A 20283-nucleotide genomic window follows, 5' to 3' on the forward strand; every position below is an offset into this window, starting at 1 on the left:
TCATAAATTCCTTTCTATTCTTTTCTGAAACCTAAATCTTCATCCTAATTCATAACAATTGGTAATCAGAGCCTATTTTTGATCCAACTCAAGCTGGGTAAGCAGAAAACAACATGGTGGAAAATAAACCTCCAGAAATTCAAGAACAAGCAGTGGAGAACCATCCAAGACTGTACCGAAATGGTGGGAAGAACAGAAAACTATTTGGGAAAATAGACTCAGCAAATTAGAAGCCAGATCATAAGAAACCAGGGAATGCCTTCAAAGAATTTGAATCTAATGGCCAAGAGCGCTAAAGAAATGGAGCAGACAACTCCCATGAGCAAGCAACAGAATTTGGATAAAACCCATGACAAAATAGAAGATTTACGAGACTCTCAATTCAATTCTTGTGGTGTTTTTAATCAAATTTGTTCCCGTGATGTGCAACAAAATATGCTTAAGGAGTCTGATTCAAGTGTTACTAGTTATCCTAAATCAACTCCAGTTCATATGACTTATGAACAACAAATTACTTAGGAAAAAGGTATGGATCGACCTTCATTGGGTACTTCTCAACTCATTTTTATCCACCTCAAAATTTATTCACCTGAAGAACAAAGAGAACATGATGTTTCTCACGTGTTTGATAAAATGTCTGTAAGAGTAGAAGACGCATTTCAATCGATGTTAGAGAAATTTATTTTTAGAGTTTATGAATTTCAATGCACATGTTGAAGTCTTTGATCCTTATTTGTTTCGACTTTTGTTGATGGGAAGAATAATTCCATTGTTGGGAGTTGGGAGTTTGAGTATGACTAAAAGGGAGGTTAGTTCATTTTGTAGGCCATAATATGTTCTGTCAATAGCAAAAATATGGGTTGTTGTATTCGAATATGAATTCTTCTGGGGCATGGTTACGAGTAGGTCTATAATTAGTATGGGTGTTAAGATTGTGATTTTGCATGAGGAGAGAGAGAAAGAAAGTTGTGGGAATTCTTTAGAAAGCTTATGTTTTGCAAAGGTGAGACACTAAGGCGTTCCAAAATTGTTATGTCCGGGCATATGTGTGTGAAACAAATTTCTGTTTCCATGCCTATTTCCAGTCTGCAACAAACCAAAATACAATAGCTCCTCAGCTATATTCTGCAAATTCCGAGACAGTTACCAACTTCAACTTTGGGGATTCATTCTCCGCCAATGCTTACTGCACCTAGTATCTCTACCGTACCCCCTCAGATTCCAGAATCTGCTGCCCAAAGCAGTAATGGGAGCTTCAACTCTCAGATAGGCTCTAATGCTCCTGTCATTTCACACATATCTGCTCAACCTTAAAATAACAATGATCTCCTGGGTGGCTTAAATTCACAACCAGGCTCAAAGCCTTCAATGGCACCACAGACAGTTACTCCACCGGCAGGAGTACTTGCTATTGTTCCAGTTTCAGAACCATTGAAGGATAAATTTGAGACGAAGTCGACAGTTTGGGATGATATTGAGCAGAGGATTAGTCAATCTGATATATATAGACTTAAAATAAATTCGTTGGTTGATATTGGAGTGGACTTTGATGCTCTTAATCAAAAGAAAAGAGGGATTTGCTCAATTCAAATACTGCTGACTAAGCTTAATGTCTCAAAGCCCTTGCACAGGCATTGCAAGAAAAGGTGGCAGCACTATTGTTTTTATCGCAGCAGAAAGAAAGGCATTTACTTGAGAAAAATGTTAATGTAGCTCTTCAGAAAAAGATAAGTGAACTTCATAGAAATTTGCTTCAAGTTACAAATGAAAAGGTGATAACTCTTCGAGAGTTGGTACAGTTCAAGCGGAGATATCAGTTATTGCAAACGAAAATCAGTAATGAGATTCAGAAGGGTTTGATCCTTGGGGACATGATCATTTCAAGGGAAGGGGAATGTCATAACTATAGGGGAAGTCACAAAGAAAGCAGCAGGAATCGTTACTTAAACAATTAACAGACAGAGAATTTACCGTGGGGAAGGAGGTTTACCTAAAGCTGCAACCATATCGGTAAACCTCTTTGGCTCTAAGGAAAAATTTAAAGCTTGCTCGAGATACTTCGGTCCCTATAAAATACAACAACGAATTGGGTCAGTGGTGTATAAGTTACAGTTACCATTACATTCGAAAATACATCATGTTTTTCATGTCAGTTTACTCAAGCGAAAAATTGGAAAAGGGCGAGTACCTTCAATTGATCCTCCAGAGATCACGAATGATGGTCAGTTGAAAGTTTACCCAGCTATTGTGTTGAATAAACGTATGGTTAAACGCCAAAACCAGGCAGTAACCCAATTGTTGATTCAATGGACGAATATGGGACCAACAGAGGCGACTTGGGAAGATTATTCAGTGTTGAAAACTCAGTTTCCAGATTTCGATCCTTGGGGACAATGATCCTCGTGGGGGGGTATTGTCATGATAGAAGAGGAATTAGGGTTGGAAAAAGGGGAAATTAGGAGGAATTTATCTCAATTAGGGATTTGGAACGGGGAAGCATTGAGAATGAGAGGTTTGGGGAGAAAAAAAAAGAGATAATACCATTGGGGCCAAAGTTGAAGAGGAGCTTGGGTCTGTTGAGGAGAAACACAGGTCTGGTTAATAGTGGGCCTCTGGGTGTAATCTGCTGAGATGCCCAATATGATACCCTGCATGAGTCAACAGTAAATTAGTTATTTTGTTAGATTTCCAGTATGCCAGCTGTGGTACTTGTAATTATATAAAACGGTACCTGATGCCTTTTGGAATCATCTCTTATGAATGAATGAAATCATTTTCTCCTAAATTCCTTTCTATTCTTTTCTGAAACCTAAATTCTTCATCCTAATCATAACATATAATTTCAAAGTAGGGTATAACTGTATAATCAATAAAAATAAATAAAAGAAGAAAAATTTAAATTTCATGATGAGCACGTGTCTATCAAACCATGCTTGGATCCGTCACTGTATCCAAATGTATTTGTATTCATTTTAGATCATAATCTATATTTATAAACTTTAATGGGTTAGTCTTGTTAATAATTTGATGGTTGGCGACTGCCCACTCGTTAGTGCGAAAGTCGTTTAAGATTATTTCTATGAATTTAAAGTTAAATAAAAATTTTATGGTCGATTGACAGAATTCTTATAAGTAATATATTTGCCTCGTCTGAGTGGTGGATAAAGTTATATATATTATTTAGGGTAAACTACTAATTTAGTCCCACCCATTATCTTATTTCTGTTTTAGTCACTTATTATTTTTTAAAATTATATATAATGTTACGTTTTATATCTGTTTTGTCCCCGATTATTATAAAATTAACGATAACATTGACATGGCATGATGTGTCACCACCTTATTGGTCAAAAATTAAAAATGACAAGGATGTTGATGATGAAGAGAAAATAACGTGGAAATTTTAAAAAATATTTAAAAAATGTCAAATCAATATTGTCATTAATATTTAACAAAGGGTAATTAAAACAATTAAATGACCAAATTAAAAACAAATAATAGGTGAATTACTAAATAAGTAATTTACCTTATTATTTAATTTTTCGAAGCGGGACGATGATATATTCTAATATGATAATTGTATAATTAATTGGGTTTTCTTTATAAACACCAACTAGTTCTAATTTTCAAATTTAGGCATAAATTTCTTTATCTATTTTTCAAACACATGCAGTGTACTAAACACTTATTAGGTAAGAAAACAATACTATTTAAGACCCCACTACTAAGAAGAACTATAATTTAAGCATGGCTACTACTTTAAGACCCACTATTAAAGGAAACCAGAACAACTAATTAACAAAATATTTAAAAAAGATATAAATACAAATGAATCTCTCTCTCTCTCTATATATATATATTATATATATATATAATTCTTTTGCGGCGGAAAAGCGGGAAGGTGATGTTCAATAACTAATAATTTAACTAATATTAAGAAATCTTTTTTTATTAGTATTGAGTAATTATAGAATAGTATTTATTTAAAAAAATCTTAAACAATTGACAATGAACATATACAATTATAGATACAATTATTCAAACTTAAAACCTCTAAAAAGAATAATATTTTATTATTAAATTTGTTCAACAAATTCTTTAAGAAATCACTCGAAATATGGTAAAGTAGAGTCTTTAGTAATGAATAATGTAGATCGTAGTTAAAAAGGTTCCAATCTAATCATCGTTATATAATTATCAAGATCAACGGAAAGGAGATAATCATTACAACAGTGCTTCGTTGACGGACGACTTTTTGTCGAATTTAGGCCATGCGATATATATCCATGCAAGTTGATAATTGGCTGTAAAAATGAAGCTTCTTTGCCTGTAAATACTCATTCTCAATTGCAACAAACAATCATAAACCTTTAGTTACTTCTCTTTTACTGCTTTTATAACAATAGAGGGGACTTGTTTCAACCAAAGTGTCTTCTTAGTTACCCTATTATTACTACCACGGTTGCCAATTTAGTGGAAGGGCAAGGGACTCGAGTCGGGTTCTACTCGATCTCATGTCCCCAGTTGAGTCCATCACCACGTCGACGGTTCAATCTCATTTTAGATTCATCACACGTTGTTGTCGGACTGCTCCGTATGTATTTCCACGACTACTTCATACAAGGGTGTGACGGGTCGATCTTTATCGATGGGGATAATACCGATAAAACTGCCATACCGAACCTATTGTTGAGTATTGAAGTATTCTAGAATATTGAGTCTAGAAGAATCAGCTGTGTATTAGCTATGTACTTAGAGTATTGGTTTTAGAATAGTTTGTTGAGTCCGTTATTTGGTTATACCAGAATGTAAGCTAGTGGGTAGAGTTGTATATATGCCTTGTACTCGATCATTATGGAGAAATGATGAAGTTTCTTTAGTTGTGCACATGCTATCTACATATCTCAACTGGTATCTTTCGTCATTTGATTCTGGAGTCTACAGTTTCCATGGGTGATTGTGGTAACATTGCCTTTGAGCTTGGTGAATCTGTTCGTAATGACAAGCTGTTCACGTAAAAAGATCAATATCTTGCTTGATGAGGCAAATTTCTGTTGTGGAAACAACAAGTGTTGCTTATGAGTCGCAGTCATAGGTTGGAAAGACTACTCAATGGAGTTGTTACCACCGCCGATGCGAATTGATGATGAATCAGGTGCAATTGTTGTCATGACGAATATGAAAGCTTTGCTGCTCAGATAGATAGTGCTCTTGCATCCTGGTTTCTTTCTACAATCAACGATCCTCTTTTTCCACAGTTTGTAGGTGTTGAAACGACGGCTGATGTTTGGCAAACGGTTCAAAAGTTCTTTGCTAACCGATCAACCATGAGTGTGATGAGTTTGCATTGCAAGCTTAGATCTATCAAGAAATGTGATGATAGTATGAGATCTTATCTTATAAAGATTAAAGAAGTTTTTGATGCACTTGCAACATGTGGGAGTGCGATCTCTGATCTTGAATTACTATTCTCAATGGTGTCTTGATTGAATATCAATCATTTGTGGCAGTGATCATAGCCAGCAAAGACATGTTTTCAGTTGATAATGTAAAAAAAGTCTATATGGATGCTGAGTCTCAGTTGAATGGTTTTCAACTTCAGTAATATCTTCCGATGAGTGCAAATATAGACAGTGTACGTGGTAATAATCATGATAGTGGCAGGTCTATAGCTCAATTGTATAATGGTAATGGAGTTAGTGGTTATAATAGAGGTAGTAAATCTGGAAGTCGTGGTCGTCCCCGACTACAATATCAGTTATGTGGAAAAAATGGACATTCAGTTGATCGTTTCTGGCATCGCTTCGATCAAACGTTTCCATGAGTATTGGCTGATAAAAATGAGAAAACTGAGGCATATCACATTATGCTAGATGAGTGTAAGTCGTGCAGCAGTGGTGTTCATGCCCAAGCACATATTGCATCCACGAGTTCTGGTCGGTGGATTGTGGACTCAGGAGCGACTCATCACATCACCCATGATGTCTCGAAGCTTGCTACTAGCTCAGATTATACTGGACCAAGTAAAGTAATTGTTGATAATGGTCATAGCCTGAATATTGCTCGAGCTGGCACTTCTGTTATGACTGTTAACTCTCGTATGTTGTTTCTTAATAATATGTTACATGTGCCCTCAATAACGAAAAATCTTCTCTCTGTGTCAAAGTTTACTAGAGATAATAAGGTTTACTTTGAGTTTCATGCAGGGTCTTGCTTGGTTAAGGATGAAGTAACTAGAGAAGTGATGCTGAAGGGATAAGAGTATATTGGACTCTATCAAATTACTACAGATGCATATTGCTTGAAAGCCTGTCATGTTACGGTGGTAGAAGATCCTAGTGGTACTAGTAAAAGCTATGATATGTGGCACAAGAGGCTTGGGCATCCTACTCATTATGTTCTTGTGCAGGCTTGTAAACAAGTTGGTGTAATATTTCTCTATCAAAATAATAAAATCAATAGTTCATTTTGTGTTGCATGACGATTGGGTAAGAGTCATAAAATGCCATTTAGTAATTCTACATATGTGTATGCCACATCGTTTCATCTGGTGTTTAGTGATGTGTGGGGACCGTCTCATATAGCTTCCAACGGGTACAAGTAATATGTCTCTTTGTTGATGCATGTACAAGGCATAGTTGGGTTTACTTACTCAAAACTAAAGATCAAGTGCTCTCAACGTTTCAGTTATTTTTTATCCTAGTACAAACTCGGTTTAATGCTACGATAAAAGAAGTTCAGAGTGATTGGGGAGGTGAATATCGATCGGTGTCAACCTGGCTAAAATCGTTGGGTTTAGTGCATCGTTTGGCTTGTCCACACACATCTGATAAGAATGGTGTGGTTGAACGCAAACTCAGACATTATTAAACTAGCTCTATTCTGATGGCTCAAGCATCTCTTCCATTCAAGTTTTGGTCCTATGTAGTGTGTACTATTGTGCATCTTATCAATCGACTGTCTACGCGTGTTCTCCAAGGTAAATCACTGTATGAGGCATTGTATGCTAAGAAATCATATTATAGTTACCTTTAAACTTTTGGGTGACGTTGTTTTCCTCATCTACGACCTTATCAAGCTCATAAGCTAAGCTATTTATATTCTCTGTGTGTGTTCTTAGGGTATAGCACTCAACATAAAGGTTATCAGTCCATAGATTCGGATGGACGTGTCTATATTTCATGCCATATGCTTTTTGATGAAGATTTTTTTCCGTTTACAATGTTGAAAAGCAAAACTGGGTGTAGTTGTGCTTCACGTCGAAGTGGCATAAAGCTCTCTGTAGTTGATGGTTCTCAACGTGTTTGCATGAAAGGTGATAGATCACGTTGTAATGATATTGTGTTGTCGAGTACGAATGAGTCAGTTTTAAACTCATTTAATAATATAGATCTAGCTGGAGAATATGTTCATGGGTCAGATGATGTTGTGCATATGCCTGTGATGTTAGGAAATAGTGTTGAAGATGATGTTGTGCAACAAGGTGGAAATACTGTTATGTAGCAAAGTACTGGAAGTTTGAGGGATGTTTCTCCTACTCTACCTACTCGAGATGGTATAGAGACAAGTAGTAGTAGTCAGGGAAGTGTTGGTCATAATGGTGCTTCAATATCAATGACATGTCATCACATGGTGACACGTAGCAAGAATGAATTATTTAAACCCAAATTGTACTTTTCCACGCACAATGGATGTAGAAATAAATCCATGAACGAGGACAATGAAGGTGAATCCATAAACGAGGATAGTGAAGTTGAACCTCTAAGTGTTCATGAAACCATCAAGAATTGTTGTGGAAGGTTGTTGTTCTTGTTGAATATGAAGCTCTTGTCAAGAACAACACTTGGACACTTGTCCCTCTTCCAGAAGATAGGTCTGTGGTAGGATGCAAATGGTTGTTTCGAGTCAAGCGTAATGCAGATGGCTTAGTTCAGAGGCATAAGGCTCGACTTGTAGCCAAAGGGTTTTCACAAGTACATAGTCAGGATTTTTAGGATACATTTAGTCTTGCTGTAAAAATATCTACAGTAAAAGTAGTATTGACAATTATTGCTCGTAATGGTTAAAACCTAAGGCATATTGATGTTAATAACGCATTCCTGAATGGTGACTTACATGAAGAGGTATTCATGGAACAACCTCAAGGATTTGAGCAGCAAGTTGTAGATGGAACAATTTTGGTTCGTAAATTACAAAAAACCTTGTATGGACTAAGGCAAGCACCGAGGAATTGGTACTCTAAGCTAGAGGCTTTCTGGTGAGTATGGGGTTTCAAAACTCTCGGGCAGATAGTTCATTGTTCAAGCATAAGTGTAATAGTACATATGTTCTAGCATATGTTGATGACATTATTGTCACAGGGAATGCAAATAAGGATATTGAGGAGGTTGTAATACTGTTAGGAGAAAAGTTTACTCTCAAGATCTTGTTGGGATTTTCGGACGCTCGAATCGACAACTGAAATTGCTTACAAAGAGGGGTGGAATGGTTTTTGTATTTAGGGAGTAAGAAGATTGAAAGATAGAGATTTGCACGCAATTATAGTGGTTCGACTTATCAACCAAGTCTACATCCCTACCTTAGCTCCTCACCAAGGATTTCCAACAAATTACTAATTTGTTCTTTCTTTTGATGATAAAGAGATAACCTTACAACTCCCTAGTTTTTGGGTTAAACTAAACTTTTCCCTAGCTTTTACACGGGATAAGCTAGAACCTTTCCCTTTACAAAATATAAGAAACGTAAACAAGAAAACCTCTCTAAGGTAGGTGTTTACATGATTGAGCCACAAGAACAAAATATTTACAAGAAAGATGAAATAAGAATGAAAACTCTTCTCTTGTTTTTGATTGCTTGGATAGTTGTTCTTTTGCATCTTCAAGTGTCCTCAGCTTGTATTTACCATGGGTACCATTCGAGCAATAGGAATCGAGCAATATGAAATTTGAGCCTTCAGGGGTATGGATACCCCTGCAGGGGGTATCGGTACCATAGAACATTTTTGCTCAAATTCGAATTTTAATGGACTTTGAATTATTTTTGAAACCTTCTAAAATTTGAATAAATTCAATTAAGTCCAAAACATTTTGTAAATTCAATTCAAGTCCAAAAACCATTTGCCTTAAATTGTTATATCAAAACATAATTCAACAATCTCCCCCTTTTTGATATAACAAACATTTGAAAATTTATTTTGGTAAAACTTCCCCTTAAGAAAATGTTTAATGAAAAGATACCAATTGTTGAAAAATATGAAATGTTAAGCTCCCCCTTTTTCATTAAGAAATTGAATTTTCAAACCAAACTTCTCCCCTTTTTGTTATATAAAAAATAATTCAAACTTTAAAGTTCAAAATAACTTTGGAGAGTAAGTAGTAAATTTGACATTTAAAAATTTATTTGAAAATCAAGCTCCCCTCAATAATAGAATTCCAACAAATTTAGCTTTCAAGATCATGACACTTAAACAAAATTGAATTTCAACAAAGAATAACAACATGTTAGTAGCACATGAAATTCAATACATCCAAGTCTAAAATATTTATGCATATCATTATTGAAATTAAGTTCATATGCATAAAGTTTCCAAAAATGTTATGCATTTGAAAATTTTGATATCAATTGTTAGAGATATCTTTTTCATTTAATCCATGCATGAACATTTAATTTTAGGTCAAATTTAAAATTTATAAATCAAAGTATTTGAAAAGTTATATCAATGTTAGAAAGATATGTTTGCATTTAAAACTAATTTTGACCAAAATATTATTATGATGAACTAAAATTCTGAAAAATAAATATACTTTAAAATGTTGATCATAACCATCTTTTCAATATACATGAGATTAAACAATTATGCAAATCATTAAAACCAAAAACTCATGCATGCTTCAAATCAAATGAGCAACCAAATAACCAAAATTAAAAGCATTAAGCTTAGAGGTTACCCATTCCTTTGCATGTGTGGCTAGAACATCTTGAAAATCATCATTTCATCACCATTGCTTCCACACACAAGAGACATTTCGATTTTGGTATCCAAATTGCTTTGGATCCTTGAAAGTTAGTTTCAATTCCCCTTGTTCCTTCAGTACCCATACTTGCCTAATTTTAAAACATTTTCCTTTCTTTAAGGACAAGTATGTCCTTATGACCATGATAATGGCAATGTGAGCATTTTGCCATTATTGAACTAAATGAATTATTTAAAATGATTTCTTTTTCTTTGTTAAGAATTCAAGCTTAATTTTAAATCAAAATTTTCTTTTTCAAAACTTTCAATTTTTATTTTTGAAAGCTCTAATCCTTTTTAAATTTCATTTTGGCTTTAAATCAATTGTTTTAAAGAAATGGATTTTAATTTTGCATTATTGAACTAAATGAATTATTTAAAAGATCTTTTTCTTGTTAAAATTTGAGTTAATTTTTAAATCAAAATTTTCTTTTTCAAAACTTTCAATTTTTATTTTTGAAAGCTCTAATCCTTTTTAAATTTCATTTTGGCTTTCAAAATCTAATTTTGTTTTCAAAAGAAAATCGTTTTCGATTTTAAATTTTGAAATCATTTTCTTATATTTGGAGTTCATGGTCTCAAACTCCGAATATAACCTATTAAAAGCATCTTGTAACTCATCAAACGTATATGAATTAAATTAGTTTGAGTTATAAGATACCTCGGGCTCTTCACGAGCCATTAGAGACACCACCTTTGTTAGTTCTTCTTTCTTGTTTAAATGGATTTCCTCGAGCTTATTTCAAAGCTCCTTGGCACTTGAACATGAAGAAACTCCTTCATAGATTTCAGGACCAAATGCACACAAAACCATGTGCATGAGATTGGCTTTAAGTTGAGCTTTCTGTTCCTTGTCACTTCGCTTCTTCTCCTTCTTCTTTGGAGAAGAGTAACAGTTCTTGATTATCTCCCATGCATCAAGATCATTGGATTAGATGAATACCTTCATTAATTTCTTCCAATGACGATAGTTGACTCTATTGAAGTATGGAGGATTGTCCGTTAGTAGGGAGTCTTCCATGTGGAACAAGCTGGAGGTGGAAGCCATCTTCTCGGTTGTATCGGGAATTGATAGAGCGTCTTCTAGGATCGTCTCAAGGTGGTTAAACCTTCTAATGAGTTAGGCTCTAATGCCAATTGTTGGGATTTTTGGACGCTCGAATCAACAACCAGAATTGCTTGCAAAGAGGGGTTGGAATGGTTTTTGTGTTTAGGGAGTAAGGAGATTGAAAGATAGAGATTTGCACAGCGATTTATAGTGGTTCGACTTATCAACCAAGTCTACATCCACTACCTTAGCTCCTCACCAAGGATTTTTGAACAAATTCACTAATTTGTTCTTTCTTTTGAGGATAAATAGATAACCTTACAACTCCCTAGTTTTTTCGTGCTAAACTAGAACCTTTCCCTAGATTTTACACGGGATAAGCTAGAACCTTTCCCCTTTACAAAGATAATAACGTAAATAAGAAAACCTCTCTAAGGTAGGTTTTTACAATATGAGCTCACAATAACAAAATATTTACAAGAGAAAGATGAAATAAGAATGAAAAACTCTTCTCTTGTGTTTGATTGCTTGGATAGTTGTTCTCTTGCATCTTCAAGTGTCCTCAGCTTGTATTTATAGCTTGGAATGTGTTTGAAGTCGTATATATCCGTTGGGGATGTTTTGGAGCCGTTTGGGGATGATTTTTCTGCTAAAAAAGGTTATCCCGTACAGGGGGTATCGGTACCTCTTCATAGGGTATCGGTACTCCTTCATAAAATTCAAATTAAACTAGTCATTGCAGCCAGGGGGTATAGATACACTTGGGGTATCGATACCATGGGTATCGATACCATGGGGGTATAGATACCATCCGAGCAATATGGAATTTGAGCCTTCAGGGGGTATCGGTACCACAGAACATTTTTGATCAAATTCGAATTTTAATGGACTTTGAATTATTTTTGAAACCTTCTAAAACTTTGAATAAATTCAATTAAGTCCAAAAACATTTTTTAAATTCAATTCAAGTCCAAAAACCATTTTGCCTTAAATTGTTATATCAAAACATAGTTCAACAGATTTGGGTGTTCTCAATTTTCTTCTTGGAATTGAAGTAAAACGTGTTGATGTTGATGTTTTTCTTAGTCAAAAGAAGTACATAATGGAACTTCTGATCAAATCATGAATGAGTAAAGTTGCGTCAACTCCGACGCCTATGGTTGTATCAGTTAAGCTCACTACAACTAATGCAGGCAGTTCATTAACAAATGCAAAGGAATATCGTAGTCTGGTTGGTTTCTTGCTATATGCATGCCATACGAGAGCGGATATAGCATATTGTGTAAACAAGTTATCTAAGTTTATGCATACACCCTGTGAACAGTATCTAGTGGCAGTTAAGCGAGTGCTAAGATATCTCAATGGTACTCTTTAATATGGATTGGTATTTCTTCCGAGGACAGAGTCACTTGATCGCTTGTAAATGTATATGCTAAGGTAAGCAAATCTATGCAATTATACACAATCGATGCAAGTAATATATTAGTGAGTGAGTATCGTCTCCACAAGGATTAGATTAGAAATATCTTTCCACCACAACTAGAACTAATGCCACAAACTAATCCTACTAAGTATTAGAGTTGAAAACTAATATTAAAGAGTTAAGAATAATGATTCAATGATTCAGACAAGTATGGTCGAGACAAAGGAAATATGCAGACGGATAGAACAAAGCAAAACAAGTATTGGGTAAAATACAATGCAAACAACCTCACATATTCAGACGTGTCACAGAGCACTGATGCTAAACTATTGTCTCAGCAACAATTATTTTAAGCCTAGAATTAATTATTATGATTCACTAAACTGCCCAACATGATCACTAGGTATTCTTAGACGGTTGCTATGGCAATACCTCTCGGTGTTAACTATAGACGTTGTCTTAACCTACTCTAGCGTTTATTCCTTTTAGTCGTTTGAAACTCACTCCTTATCTCTAAGGTAGATAAGTTAGAACTTCACCATCCCAGATTCATTCATTTGCACACGTTGATCTCTCTTAATTCTCTCGAATTCAAGAATCACTTTATAGACAAAAGGCTATCTCTCGATGCTCTTATAATGTCGAGACATGTTTTACCGAAACCCCAGGCGATCTCTCGATGCTCTCATAATGTTAAGGAAAAATATTTAAACTATGAGAAAAACAATCATAAGCAAAATATAATTCATCATTCATAAACATAAAATATTGTTCAGACAAAACAAAGTTTAATACCGAGTAAATCATTCATGGTGTTATCAAAGATCATCCAAGATTAAACTGTTTTATACAACCCCAAATAAAATAAGATTTTAAGAACAAAGGAAGAATGACTCCCAAAACCGGGGGCTCTGTCGCGACAATCCTGATTAGCACCACGCCTGTCTTGGTGATCACCCTCTCTCAAGGCCTGATCACCGCTCTACTATCGTCTGACTATGGAGGACACCAAGGAAGACTGGGGGTAGACGAAGGGAAAGCACTACAGTTGCTTGCACTCGCCTAAGGTAAAGCTCTTCTTTATTCTTCCTTGCCTCCCTTTTTGCGGCTACGGATGGTAATTATAAGGAGAATCTCCTAGGTCTTTGCATGCTTTTGGAGTTTCCTTAATTAGCCGTTATTAATTTCCCAAACTTAAAAAGGAAAGGAGACTACCAAGATATTCAAGGCTTTCTTGCACGTCAGCACATGAAGTATGTCATCCAGCTGGCAAGTGGCATAGGCGGTTTCGCCACATCTGCTTCAGACTTCTTCAGATAAATCTTGCCTCGGCGAGATAAATCTGCTCCTCATGTTCTCATCTGTTCCATTGGCCTTTGCAACTTTTGTTTGTCACGACTGAAATATTCTTCCTCTGTAGAATTCCTGCACAAACACAACTCAAACAACCCCTTCTCCTCATCAGAATCAGTTAAGCCAAATAAATCTTGCCTAGGCAAAACTTATCCACCACAAGCTAATATAACCTATATGCAACTAAAAATGCAGTGCATACTTTGTTTAGATGAGAAATAACTTAAGTGAAAAGACTAAAAATTAAGTCTTTTTACGGAGTTATCACACCACCAAACTTAAGCTATTACTTGTCCTCAAGCAATGGATAATAGCTAGAAGAAAATCAAAATTGTCATGACAAAACAGTATCAAGAATATCATCAGGTTTAAGATTTCAACCCTCAGTAAAAATATTTGGCCTCAACATGTTCGACAGTCATATCGGTCAAGTCCCTTCCCTAGTCAGGATCCTTTGCTATTGTGTGTGCGTGATTATAATAAGTATATACATATAGGTAATTAGAAAACTTAAAGCACTTCTAGGATGTCAGGCAATAAATTATTCATCAGGCCTAGTTTATACTCCTAGTTATTTATCAACTTTTATCTCTTTTTCACACAATTTTTTTATAGGGGAGTCAGCTCATCACAACTACCGTTCCACACTCTAGGTGAAAGGGAGCATACCTTCTACCCCCAACTCGGGCAGAGTCATCCTGTGACTACTTTCATTCACTCATATACATTGGCTACTCTTAATTTCTTTTGGAGTTTTTATTATTCATGTCTTTGCACAGGAGTGTCCCTTTTTATTTTTCGAGTTTTCAAGTTTTTAAACACTAGAGAGGTTTTACCTTACCCTTAGAATATTTTTGAAGTCTCGGTAATTAGAAAGTTCTTTCCTAAAAATTTTACAGATTACCTAGAGCAAAGACAACCTATAATCGTGTTTATAAGTTCAAATGATCAAGCCTAGGGTTGGTTCTCTTCTTCAGATAGGCTTTACAATAATTTTGGCCTATGCAATAAAATTTTGCATTCATCATTAGGCATCCCTAATTCATACCTAACGATAATCCTAATCTACTTATGTCATGACAACCAAAATTTTTAACCAAATACATCAATTACTATTTAACAAAGTATTGAAGAATGGTACAACTCCTCCTCCAAACTTGAGGGATGCATTGTCCTCAATGCAAGAAAACTACACCAAATGTTGATATATTTAAATGCGACAAGAAATAAAAACTAAACTAGAAAATAAAACTCATTATGGTAGGGTGGCTGACTTGATGCCCTCATGCGACGTCGTTTGGGAGGAGGACTCTCGGATCCCAATGCTACTGCTGTTGGCTAAGAATGAGACAGCTGGAGTATACGGCCAGCCGTCCTCTTGTATCATTTCTTGCTGGTCGAAGCGCGGGCTGGAGTGAGCTGCTCGGTTGCTAGAGTCGGTTGTACTCATACTGCTGGTGGACTAGGAGCTGCTGTTGAGACTGGTGGTGTTGATCGAACTGGGGACGGAATAGGATCAAGCTCGGTCTGCTTCGTTGCTGGCGTGAAATCTTCATCAGTGAAGAAGTGGGGTGGAGTGTCATTGTTGCTGTCGGTTGGAGAAGGATGAGGAGCTAAGGAACTCTTCTGTATCTCTTTGGCCTTCTTCTGGTACGAGGGAAACATGAGTTGCCAATGGTGGCACATCGGTGGGCACTTCTAGTGGTACGTCTGGAGGGACATAAGATGTCGAGGCATGGAATGTGTTACCGCCTGCATTATAGTTGAGGATGACACTGGGAAAGGTTGGCAGTCTGATCAATGTGTCAGGAGCAACTCCTTTATGAAAGCGTTGAGTTGCACGTCCCTTGCCTTGGCATACTCGAAGTATATTTTCATGTGGTTCTCCAGGTATCCGATCTTTTCATGCGTCTCTCGCATCTGTGTGACCACGGCGGCTATTCTAGCCACTGCAGCCGATTTTGCTCCCCTTTCAGTCCTTCTTTGGGGTCGTCGTCATTGAAACTCATCAACTCGGGGACCTTTTTCTTTTTAATACCCTCATTGGGCTTGATGAAGTCTTCGAATGGTTCCTCAGGAACCTTTTTTTCTTTCTGCACAGCGTGGTTATAAGGTTTGGGAACAGTATGTTACCCCAGTTCTTCTTGGCACAATCATGGATCTACTCAAAGATAATTTCACCCACATCGATCTTCCTACCGTATATGATCGAGTGTAACAACATCAACTGCTTGACAAGGACAGTGGTGTTGTGGGACGTTGGCATCAGCTTTCCTTTAAGAAAATGATTCTACAATTTCACGTGTGGTTTGAGGGCTCAGCGATCTACTCACTTTCTTGTGAGGGCATTCCCTTCGAACTTAGCCCACCCAAAACATAAATCCTGTAGAACTCCACTATATGTTTCTTGATCTGCCTCGGCTACAAATCTCTTGTGTGATCATCCACTTTCCCCAGCTTAAAGTATTTGTTAAGTGCAGGGGGGAGAAGGGAATGATTTTCCTTGAACATATACCGTGTGGTTGGAGGTGTCCTCGAGGTGGGCATAGAACTCCCTCACTATTGTTGGGGCTACGGCGTTAGGATTTCGAGAAAACTTCTCACAGTTTTGCTTCTTTATGACATGCATCACCTCAGGTCCAAACTGCTCATCTCCCTCGGCTGAAAAAACGAATTCATCTTTTAAATAGACTTGGCGTTGCTGAATGGTTTTGAAACGTGCCTCTGGTTCGGCTATTTAGAAACGTTCAAAACTCTGTCTGGGGGCTAGGGCCAGTCTTGATCTCACCATTTTTCTTGGCTGATTTTAGTGGTGGCGATGGGGAGGTATTTTGAGAGAAAGAAAAGAAATTTTCTGGTTTGTAAAGAAAGAATGAAACACGATGAAGAAGAAGAAGAGTGGTAGTTTTTCATGGAAAGTGATGGGTGGTTTCAGGGCATTTTTGTCTTTACACGGTGGGAAAAAGATTTCTCATTAAATGAGAAATATTTGATAAGACATAAAGAGGAAGAAAGGATTTCTTTCCCTCTTTATTATTCCGCCAAAACACGTACCCTAGGGCTTTTTTTATGCATGCTTCAACTCCCCATGCTGCCACGTGTTCCTTGCTTACCTACAATATGAAAGAAGAAAATAATAAAATAAAATGAATTAAAGCAGAAAATAAGTTGACTTATTTATGTACAAAATTCAGATTTTCGAAGATTTGCTCAATTAAGAAAAACAAACTCTTGGGCATCATGTGCCAATGATGCCGGTTTGTCACGCATGATTGGGCTCCTTTGTACTCCTTGAGTCTCTGCCTTTTTTTAAAAATGGAACCATCGTTTTGGTTTTGAATTTTAATTGCTCCATTGGCATGGACTTGGTGAACGATGAATGTTCCTGACCATCGTGATTTTAGCTTGCCTGGAAATAACTTAAGGCGTGAATTGTAGAGCAGTACTTGTTGTCCAGAATAAAATTGCCTCGGCAATATTTTTCTGTCATGCCATCGTTTTGTTTTCTCCTTATAAAGGCGGGCATTTTTGTATGCATGTGCTCTAAATTCATCCATCTCGTTCATTTCCAAGAGTTTTCTTTCTCCCACAAGTTGAGCATCCATGTTTATATTTTTGATGGCCCAATAGCTTTGTTTCGAGTTCAACCGGTAGATGACATTCCTTTCCATAGACGAGTTTGAAAGGGGACATTCCCAGTGGTGTCTTGAATGCTGTGCGATACGCCCATAGTGCTTCATCTAGTTTCGGCGACCAATCTTTTCGACTTGGGTTGACCACTTTTTTAAGGATCTGCTTGATTTCTCGGTTAGACACTTCGGCTTGTCCATTCGTCTGAGGGTGATACGCCATATCAATTCTATTATCAAAATGTGCCTTCATCGCTAATGAGAGCTCGTGGTGTTCCAAAGCGAATGAATATTTTTGTGTAAAAATTCAACACCGTCTTGGAATCATTCTTCGGTGTTGCAATGGCTTCAACCCATTTTGATACATAATCCACTGCCAAGAGAATGTACATATCTCCGAATAATGTTGGAAAAGGTTCCATGAAATCGTTTCCCCATACGTCGAAAAGTTCGATTTCCAGAATGTTTTGGCAATCAATTTCATGTCGTTTCGAGATGTTTCCTGTTCGTTGGCATCTATCACATGACTTGTAGAATTCATGCGCGTATTTGAACAGGGTTAGCCAATAAAAGTCAGACTGAAGCACTTTTGTTGTTGTTATCATCCCATCAAAATGCCCTCCATATGGTGACGAGTGGCATTGGAGTAAGATATCTTGTTGCTCTTTTTTTTGGAATACACCTTCGGATTATTAACTCTCCACTGCTTGAATAGAAGCTATCCCAGTAGTAATGTCACACATCATGTAGAAATCTTCGTTTGCCCTGGCCAGATAAATCAAGAGGAACAATACCACTAACAAGAAAATTAATGATGTCAGCATACCACGGTGCAACCGTTACAAATAATATTTTCTCATCAGGAAAATCCTCTTTAATTTCTGTGATGTCAGGACAATCAGGTTTGTTATCTAGCCTAAACAAATGGTCTGCCACTTGATTTTCTATACCTTTTCTATCCTTGATCTCTAAATCAAATTCTTGTAGTAATAATATCCACCGATTAGTTTAGGCTTTACAATCTTTTTATTGATCAGATATTTAATGGTTGAGTGATATGTGTGCACAATTACCTTAGTGCCTATTAGATATGGCCTAAACTTATCGAATGCAAATACTACTGCTAAGAGCTCTTTTTCAGTGGTGGTATAGTTCACTTGGCATCATTAAGTGTTCGGCTTGCATAGTAGATAACATGAAAAATTTTATTTTTTTGTTGCCCTAGCACTACTCGACTGTATAGTCACTAGCATCGCACATGAGCTCAATGGTTCATTCCAGTCTGGTGGGATAACAATTTTGGCTTATTCGACTTCGATGTTATGGATGAAATTTTGTGACCCAACACTATTTCTTCAGTTATAATAAAATGGCATTTTTTCCCAATTTAGTACTAAGTTGGCTTCTTCACAGCGTTTCAACACCTTGGATAAATTCGAGGCATCGGTCAAGTCATCGCCAGAAACAGAGTCGTCCATAAATATTCTATGCACTCTTCCACCATATCTGAAAGGATTATCATCATGCATCGTTGGAATGTATTGGAGCGTACACAGTCCAAACGGCATTCGCCTAAATGCATAGGTATCATACGGGCATGTGAAAGTTATCTTTTCTTGATCCTCGGGTGCTATGGCAATTTGATTATATCCCGAGTATCCATCGAGGAAGCAATAAAATGCTTTCCCGCTAATCTATCCAACATTGATCGATAAAAGGGAGGGGAAATGATCATTCTTTGTGACTTTATTGAGCTTCCTATAATCCATGCATATGCGCCAGCCCGTGACTGTTCTCGTGGTGAGTAACTCATCATGCTCGCTTTTAACCACGGTTACACCACCTTTCTTTGGTACACATTGTACTAGGCTAACCATGAACTATCAGATATGGGATAAATCACTCCCGCATCCAGCCATTTTATTATTTCCTTCATGATTACCTAAACATTATTGGGTTGAGCCATCTTTGGGGTTTTACCGAGGTGATGTAGTTATCTTCAAGATTGATTTTTTACATGCATATGGTTGGACTGATTCCCTTCAAGTCTGTCATCGTCCATCCTATAAAACTCTTCTCCTGTTCAGAGGTTAGATTGGCAGAAATTATTACTGGTAGGGTTTATCAACTCCTAGATAATATATTTTAAATGTGATGGCAAAGTCTTACGTTCCAATTTTGGTGCATGTTGTGAAAATGACTCATGAGATTTAACTTCATCATAATAAAGGTTCGTATTTCTTACCTGACCTATAAAGAAATCTCAATTGGTCTTTTGTCTTTCCTTCGCATCTTGCCTTGGTATCGATTTCAGGGGTTTAGGTGTAGATTTTTGTTGTCGTGGCCATGATTTTCAGAACCATCTTCTGAAAATATTTCGTCTGGGCCAAAGTTTTCTACTTCATGTATTTCGGTTGTAGGTTCATGGTACAAATATTGTACTCATCGAGATTAGTGATTCACATCGTCCCAAGATTGCCTTTTCTTCAATCTTATTAATGCATTGGCATTCCTCTGAATCGTTCACGTATTTCATAGAGTTGAATACATTGATCGTGACGCTTTGATCGCTAACTCTCATGGTGAATTCTCCATTTTCATAATCTATTAAGATTTTGCATGTGACTAAGAATGGTCGTCCCAGAATGATTGGTGCATTTTCGTCGGCTTCGCAATTCAGAATGAGAAAGTCCACTGGAAATACAATTTATCTACCTTTACTATGACGTCTTCCATTCTGCCCTTAGGTCGCACATAAGACTGATCAGCCAACTGTAGAATGATCGAGGTGGGATGGGCTGATACCGTCTTTCATAAA

At 36.7% G+C, this 20283-nt stretch overlaps 1 pseudogene; it reads left to right on the forward strand.

Moving 5' to 3' along the window:
* The first annotated feature begins 919 nt into the window (after positions 1–919).
* Positions 920–20283, forward strand: part of LOC120150900 — a 56971-nt pseudogene continuing 37607 nt past the window's right edge.

The sequence above is a fragment of the Hibiscus syriacus genome, unplaced genomic scaffold (assembly GCF_006381635.1).
Source record: "Hibiscus syriacus cultivar Baekdansim isolate YM2019G1 unplaced genomic scaffold, ASM638163v2 tig00111027_pilon, whole genome shotgun sequence".
NCBI lineage: Eukaryota > Viridiplantae > Streptophyta > Magnoliopsida > Malvales > Malvaceae > Hibiscus > Hibiscus syriacus.